The sequence below is a fragment of the Sciurus carolinensis genome, chromosome 3 (genome assembly GCF_902686445.1).
Source record: "Sciurus carolinensis chromosome 3, mSciCar1.2, whole genome shotgun sequence".
NCBI lineage: Eukaryota > Metazoa > Chordata > Mammalia > Rodentia > Sciuridae > Sciurus > Sciurus carolinensis.
In genome coordinates, this window is record NC_062215.1 from 79,469,834 (window position 1) to 79,478,333 (window position 8,500).

At 41.1% G+C, this 8,500-nt stretch overlaps 1 long non-coding RNA gene across 1 annotated transcript; it reads right to left on the reverse strand.

Annotated features, from left to right (window-relative positions):
* Positions 1-229: 229 nt before the first annotated feature.
* Positions 230-7,064, reverse strand: LOC124981201 (uncharacterized). The gene is made up of 2 exons (XR_007107937.1): positions 6,240-7,064; positions 230-514 (listed from the first exon to the last, which is right to left on the reverse strand). It is a non-coding gene; the product is annotated as an uncharacterized LOC124981201 (long non-coding RNA).
* Positions 7,065-8,500: the final 1,436 nt, after the last annotated feature.

The window sequence follows — 8,500 nt, forward strand, 5'->3', positions numbered from 1 at the left end:
CTTGTAATGTCTTTGGTTTTGGTATTGGGATAATGCTGGCTACATGTATAAGTCAGAAAGTCTTTGAACCATATTAAGGTGTTTCCCACAATCATTTTAAATTATATTCAATGAGAAAAGTTTTTCCTTTGTCCCTAAATGAAAACAGGGTCCCTATGAGGCCCTATCGTTTGCCAGTTTCTTCCTAATAAAGTATCCTTAAATGCAGTGGAAGAAGCCACACACAAAATCCACACACAAGTATAATTTCTATGGGAAGTTGCAGAACAGACAAAACTAATACAAATATAAATATAAATATAAAATCAGAGCAGCATTTGCCTCTAGAATCATGAGGACAGATACTGACTGGGAAGGGGCATGAAGGAACTTTCTGGATTGATAGCAATATTCCATGTTTTGATAGGGATCTGTGTTGTAAAAGCATGTGCTTTTGTTAAAACTCATCAAATTGTCCACTCACCATTTGTATCTTTTGTTGTTATGTCAGTTTTCTTCCTCTGTGACAAAATACCTGAAATAAACAAAAGAAGGAAGGGTTTATTTTGGTTCGTGGTTTCAGAGATTTCAGTCCATGATGACTTGGCCCTGTTGTCTTTGGGCCTGTGGAAAAGCAGCACATCATGGCAGGGAGCAAATGATGAGACAAAGGAGCTCATTTCATGGTGGCCTGGATGCAGAGAGAGAGAGAGAGAGAGAGAGAGAGAGGGGAAGGGGCTCTGGTTCCAATATCCCCTTCAAGGGCATGCCCCCAGTGACCTAGCTTCCTCCCACTAGGCCCTACCTTCTGAAGCTTCCAATCTCCTCCCAGGAGTGCTGCAGGCTGGCAAACAAGATTTCAACATAAGAGACTTTTGGGAATACTTCAGATTCAAACCATAGCAGTGGTATATAAATTCTGCCCCAAAGAAATGATAGAACTATATGCAAATATTGAACTTTAGTTAATATTGTACATGTTTAAGTATCAGGGGGATGTATACTGAGGTCTGCCTCAGTCCGCTTACTTTGAAATACATAAAAAATAATTCATATTTCTGGAGAGATAGAAGGATGGATAATTGGATTGATTATAAAGCACCCAGAGTAAAACGTTATGATAAGCTGGGTGCAGCAGCTCACCATCCCAGGAGGATCCTATGTTCACGGCCAGCCTTGGCAACTTTTTCAAAATAAAAACCAAAAAGGACTGGAGATGTAGGTCAGTAGCAGAGTGCCTCTGGGTTTAATTCCCAGGATGGGAGGAAAAAAAAATGCTGTGATGAAATCTATGTAGTGGTCACACAGGTATTGGTTATAAGTTTTTTGACTTTCCTGTGTATTTGAAAAGTTTCATAATAAAATTGTCATAAATGATTAAATAAATAGAAGATTCTTTAAAGTTCAATGTGGCTGGCTGGGCACGGTGGTGCACACCTGTAATCCCAGGGGCTTGGGAGGCTGAGGCAGGAGGATCTTGAGTTCGAAGTCAGCCTCAGCAAAAGCGAGGCGCTAAGCAACTCGGTGAGACCCTGTCTCTAAATAAAATACAAAATAGGACTGGGGATGTGGCTTAGTGGTTGAGTGCCCCTGAGTTCAATCTCTGGTACCTGCCCTGCCCCCCCAAATGTTCAATGTGACTAAAAGACTGTTCTTTGTTCTGGTGCAGGCCAGATTTTATTTTTGTATTGACCCCAGGGGCACTTAACCACTGAGCCATATCCCCAGTACTTTTTATTTTTTATTTTGCGACAGGATCTCCTGAAGTCACTTAGGGCCTTACTAAGTTGCAGAAGCTGGCCTTGAATTTAGGATCCTCCTGCCTCAGCCTCCCAAGTAGCTTTAGCCTTCCAAGAAGCTGGGATTACAGGTGTGCACTACCACGCCTGCCTGGGTCAGATTCTTATTGCTCAATTCCCCAACTTCTGCAGTTCCTCAGCCCCCTCTGTGTGTCTGTCTGTCCCACGGATCTCTCCTCTAGCCAGTGGTTTCTTCCTGTCAGAGCCCTGAATACCATTTCTGGATGACTCATGGTCTCTGCCCACGCAAGAGCTCCGGGTTTGTTTTTAAGCATTTGAGTCCTGATCACATGCATTTTTAAGGAGGTTTGCTTCCTCAAGTACTCACTGTACTTGAGGCCAGAAAAGGCAGGCTTTTGGCTCCTCTGAGCGCCGCATGCAGCCGCCCTGCTGAGAAGGACTGCTGCTCTCCCCCACAGAGAAATGCCGCTCAACACCTCTGCTGGCCCCTGAGGACTCAGGTTCACCAGTTAACTGCTTCGGGGCACCCTTAGACTTGGGAAAGCAGGGCTGGAACTGAAAAAGAGAAAGTCCTGGAGAAGAGCACCAAAGTCCAACAGGAAGGAGGACAAATGATCAGAAACGATGCAGGGTGGCCCAGAGAAAAAGAGAGAACTTCAAGAAGGTAACCATCAAACTTTTACTTTCAAGGGTGCCTGAAAGGCAAGATACTGTTTTTAATCTGCTAAGTTATAAAAATAAAACAAAATTTTAAATGATAAGGCTAATAAAAAAGCAATGAGAGAGCACTTTTAAATATTACTATTGAGGTTTTTATGAAAATACTGTCATTTAACAATATGTTTTAAAGTTTATGCATTTTGAATTAACGAAGTATACCCAAGGATATATTTACTCCAAGTTCAAACAGTTAAGATGTTTTCAACCACTTCCATAGAAAGATGTTTAACAGATTATTATAATAGAAAGAATGGGATATACTTTTCAGAGTGTTAATTAAATTGTAGTTTAACAGAGCGATGCAAATATTGTGCAGACTGTGTGTGTGTGTGGTGCTGAAGATGGAATCCAGGTCCTCACACATGCTAGGCAAGTGCTCTACCACTGATCTGCACACCCAGCCCCACATATTTTTCATGTTGAGCTTTTAGGGAAGAAAAAATAAGTTACAGAACTCTATATACAAGATGATTTTCATGATATGCTAGGAAAGTATGAGAGACTATTTGTTTTCTTTTTCAGTTTTCAGGATTCCCTAAGCTTTCGGCAATGTACACACATTATTTTTCATATTAGGAAAACTTTTTTTTTTTTTTCAGTGTAACTGTTTTAAATGTGCTGTGAATGAAATTTCTGTCTGGAGATTGATACCGTAAAAATTAAAGTGGTTGTAGAATGGTCAAAATGAGCAGAAATCCTTTCCTAAGCTTTAGAGATGTTTTTGACAGGGTAGTTGCCCCAAAATCATCATGTCAGGAACTGAATCTGCCAGAGGGCAAAGTTTTCCAGAATCTAATAATACATTGCAAAGTTTGAGAAATACTAGATTAGTAGTATTTAGTAGTATTGGTAGTATTTCTAATCAGTTAAATTGCTTCTTGACCTGGACATTCCAATGAATGCGCAAATTTTTGACCACCTTGGTTTGTGTCAGTTTCACTGAGTTTACCTCAATCCTTTCTTATCTTCCCCCAAGAATTCTCCTTTCTGTTACAAAAGCCCTAGTTCTGCTGAACTTTGGTGGCCCTTGCCTGGTGTCTAAAGAAGTCTGTTTTCTAATTTGTAAATCTATTCTGTACCCCAATTCAACTGTCCTTGTTTTATTTTAACCTCTTTTAGGATTTCTGGGCTTGCAAGACTGAAGATGAATGTCTTTAAAGAAACTACTGTAAAAGTCTTCTTCACAAATTCTTTAGAATCACTTCGCAAAACACTTTGCTTACAATATGAAGACCACACAGGTCCCAAAATAGAATTGTATGGTGGTTGGATAGAAGGAACCAAGACACTTGCTGCAGAGCAGAGCTCTCTCTACATCAGACTGGAACAAAGGCATTACAAAACTTTCTGAAGTATAATTGCAAGACAGGGTTATGAACTGTTCATAGTGGTGAAAGTAGCTGCTGCTGCTTTCTTGCAACATAGATGGTATTAGTGGCAAATTTTCACCATCCACAGGGAAAGTGAAAGGTCGCTGGAAGAGGGGGAATGGGGGAAGGGAACTACCAGTGATAGAGCCCACTTTTGACCTTTGTGATGAAAATTTTTATTTATTTATTTATTTATTGTAAACAAATGGGGTACAACTTGTTTCTCTGTTTATACAGGAAGTAGAAGCATACCATTTGTGTAATCATACATTTACATAGGGTAATGGTGTTTGATTCATTCTGTTATTTTTTTCCTTCTGCCCCACCCCTCCCACCCCTCTTTTCCCTCTATTGTGATGAAAATTTTACAAACATTATCACTCACCTAATCCTTAGAATGGTCCCACGAGATGTGCCTGTGATAGAAACCTGCCTTACAACAACACAAGCAAAAGGAGATGCACTGATTTATCTATCTGGTAAGGATAGCTTGATCACAGCCTCCTATGACAATTTCATGAATCTCTGGCAGCTTATATTTTCTAAAAATGACTGCAACGGAATCCCCCATCCCACAAGCTTTTCCTGCAATGTGACTTTGACATTTCTCCCATCAAGAATTGGGGGGTCTGTGTTCCTTCTTGAATTTAGGGGGCTAAGTTATAAAAATAAAACAAATTAGTACCATGGTGAAAGTGATCCTATGTGACTTGCAAGGCTAGGTCAAAAAAGGTGATGCAGAGTCTGCCTGGATCTCCTGGGACACTCACCCTAGGAATTTAGCCACCATGCTGTGAGGAAGCTCAAGTCAAATGGAGAGCCAAGAACAGGAGTTCTGGCCACAGTCATCATCCACCACCAGACACATGCGAGGAAGCTTTGAGCTGACTCCAGCCTTGGTTATCACCTAGTCGTGGTCACATGAACACCCTGAACAAAAGTCCCATATCTGAGCTGAGTTCACCCAAGAACCATATGGACAATAAAATTATTGTTATTTTATTAGTGTTTTAATATTTAATATCATAAAATTATTGTTGTTTAATTAGTGCTTAAAACACTAAATTATTAGTGTTTTAAAGAACTAATTTTGGGGGTGATTTGTTACACAGGAGCAGATAACTAGAACAACCTCCATCTCTTAGCTCTTCCTCTCTTTCTTAATAAATTCATTCTTCCCTAGTAGAAAATGTAGTCATTTGCTACACCCAGGCTTGTATCAGTCCCACAAGTAATTCCTTGGGAAAGATTTTTCTTGTAATGTACAAGTAAAATCTCAAGTAAGAGCTGGTCTGCTGGATCATATGTCGACCTCTGGAAAATCATTGTGACTAGAGGAATGGGATTCTGTGCCCCAGATTGTGTACCCCAATATTCATTCTTCCCTTCCCATGCTAAGGTTTGAATGTGGTTCATTCCCTCTGAAACCTATGTTGGAATTTAATCCCCACTAAGAGACATTAAGAAGGGGAAAAGAAGACGTAATTAGGGCTGGGTGCACTGGTACATGCCTGTGATCCCGGCAACTCAGGAGGCTGAGACAGGAGGATTGCAAATTTGAGGTTAGCCTATGCAATTTAGTGAGGCCCTGTATCAAAATAAAAAAAATAAAAAAAGACTGGGTGCAGTTCAGTAATAGAGCACCCCTGGGTTCAATCTCCAGTTTCCCCCCCTACACACACATTCAAACAATGTGATTAGGGCTCTGCCATTCCTGTGATTAATGGATTGATGGATTAAGGAGTTCATATCCAGAATGGGTCTGCTACAAAAACTTCTTTGGCTAGGTCTCTCATACATGCCTTCTCTCTCACCACATGATGTGCGGCATCATATCCAGACTGTTCACAAGAGGGCCATTACCAGATGTAGGCCCTCAGCCTTGAATAAGAGGTATGAGTCAAGACAGGCACAATGGTAGATGTCTATAATTCCAGTTATCTGGAGGCTGAGGCAGGAGGATTGCAAATTTGAGGCCAGCCTCAGCAATTTAGTGAGAATTTATCCAAAATTAAAAGGGTGTGGAGGCTGGGGCTGGAGATGTTGCTCAGTGTAGAGTATCCCTGGGTTCAATTTCTACTACCACAAGAAAAAAATAATAATCATAAGTTAAAATAAAATTCTTTTTAACTTTCTCAAAGTTAAAAAGTGGTTTGGTGCTATTAACAACAGAAAATGGACTAAGACATCCTTGTAATGAAATCCTGATTTTGTTTGGGTTGGCAATGTGCCCAGTGTCTCTTGTAGCTGGGCACGGCTATGTGGTTAAATTCTGGCTAAGGAGATAAAAGCAGAAGTGTGTGTGGTCCTTTATGGAAGCATCCTATATTCCTATATTAGTTTGCTGTTGTTCCTACAACAAATTTCTACAATTTAGTAGCTTAAAACAATACAATTTTTTTTGTCTTACCCTTCTGCAGGTGGGAGTTTGACATGGATCTCACTAGGCTATAGGCCGGATGTTGCAGGACTGTTTTCCTTCTGGAGGCTCTAGAGGAGAATCTGTTTCCTTGACTTTTCTAGTTTCTCGATGCTTCCACATGTAAAATAGGAGAAGGAATGCCAGACAGACAGACAAGCCAGACGCCTGCCCCAGATGTTTGCTGCAATCATGCTGCAGATTGTGATCAGTTGACAACTCTGATACACCTCTTTCTAGCTCACAGGTCTTTAGCTGCTGGCAGCTCTGCCAAGCTCTGGGATCAGTTGGACTGGACTCTAGGCTGTGGTTTGTTCAGGTGTGTTCTACTTGTCTCCCATCCACCTGGCAATGGATGCTCCTCAGGTACATTTTTCTTGTGGCAGATGGCAGAAGTACAAGAGGGTAAGCCAAACTAAATAGGCATGTTGAAAACTTGCTTGGATCACGTCTGATCACCTTTCATTTGTCAAAGCAAGTCACATGACCAGACATAGCAATGATGGGGAGTGGGTGACACTCATTCTCCTGGAGGCTTTTAGAGTGGTATAGTGAGGGGCACAGATGTGTGACTCATTCCAGGGAGGATGGCAAGGGTTGGGATCAGTCGTCCCATTTACACAGTGGGCTGAGCAGAACCACTTGCCTCACCAGAGGGGAAGTTTTGTAGGGATCCTTCTTCATGCCTCCTTGACTTGGAGGAGTATACTATGGTGATTTTCTTCCTCCCACCTCTGCTGTTTTAAAAAATATTGAAAATAAGCTGGGCATGGTGGCCTACACCATAATCCCAGCCACTTGGGAGGCTGAGGCAGGAGGATCTGCAAATTCAAAGCCAGCCTTCGCAACTTAGCAAGGCCCTAAGTGACTTAGTGAGACCCTGTCTCAAAATAAAAATAAAAAGGGCTGATGATGTGGTTCAGTAGTTAACACCCCTGGATTCAATCCCTGGTACCAAAACCAAAACAAAACAATACCCACACCCCCAAAAGAAAAACCCAAACAAACAGAAGGACAGAGACTAATATAACAAATTCTGAAATATGTACTCACAATCCAAATTTAAGAGATCTTTCTTGAAGAATCAAAAAGAATCTCCTATATTTCTATCCTGTTCTTTTTTCTTCTTCCAATTTCTGGAGCATTAGCTTTTTGAGATTCTCAGATATCTGTAAATTCAGTAGTGTCTTTAAGAATTCCAGGTCCCATACACGAGAATTGTGCCACACTTACCTTGTATGGACACAGACCTGACTAATCACAGTTACTTCTATCACTTAGGAATTGCTTTTAGCTGTTTGTAATGGTGCCCTGGTAAAAGGTGGTTTTAACACACAAGGATCTATTCTTTTACAGAGAGAAATCTTCTGGTAAGCAACCAAAGGATGACTCAATACTTCTTCAGGATCCTCAGGAATCAAGTTTTTTCTATCTTTCTATTTCTATCCTTTGGTTCTCCCTAGGGTTCAAGATGTCTGCTGGAGCTCCTGTGATCATATCTGTTTATGTCTTTTTCCCCTTCATCACTCCACGTGTGTTCTTTCTGAAGTGAGGGACTTGGTTGGAAAGGACGATCTTCATGGACCAAGGAGTATCCTTTGCTCAAGTGCATTACTGTTGGAGTTATGATTGGGACCTAGGACTTCCCAGTTCTGACACCTATTCTGTCTTCTACATTATCGTTCTTAATTTTTTCTTTAGAATTACTATCCATGTCCTTTCTCACGAAACTCTAGTGCCTACTGGAGTAGGTAGGGTGAATATCCCTGCCCTGTTGAGAGATTTGGCCACGAGACTCATTTTGTCTTGTCTTGTTTTTCACAGTGATGTTTTTTATAATGTAGGGTTTCATGCATGCTAGGCAAGTGTCCAACCACTGAGCTATATACCTAGCCTGAGACTTGTTTAGATCAATGAAATGAGAGTGGCTATGACCAAAGCAGTCTTTGGCAAAGTTAAAGAGCTTGGTTTTGCTGCTTGCACTTTCTTCAGTCTTCCAGCAACATTTCCCAGTTAGTTGCTGGTTCAAAAATGAAGAGACACATGGAGCAGACCTGACCCTAGACCTCAACCTGGAGTTGAACTCAGTTGATCTCAGGAAAGTCTATCAGGGATGTGACGATCTGCAGACTTTGAGTAAGAAAAGCACACTTTTTGTGAAGCCTTGAGTTTGGAGGATTATTTGTTACAGAGCATTATGATAGAAGAATACTGACCAATGCATTCACCAGGCTGCTAAACTCAGGAGAAAG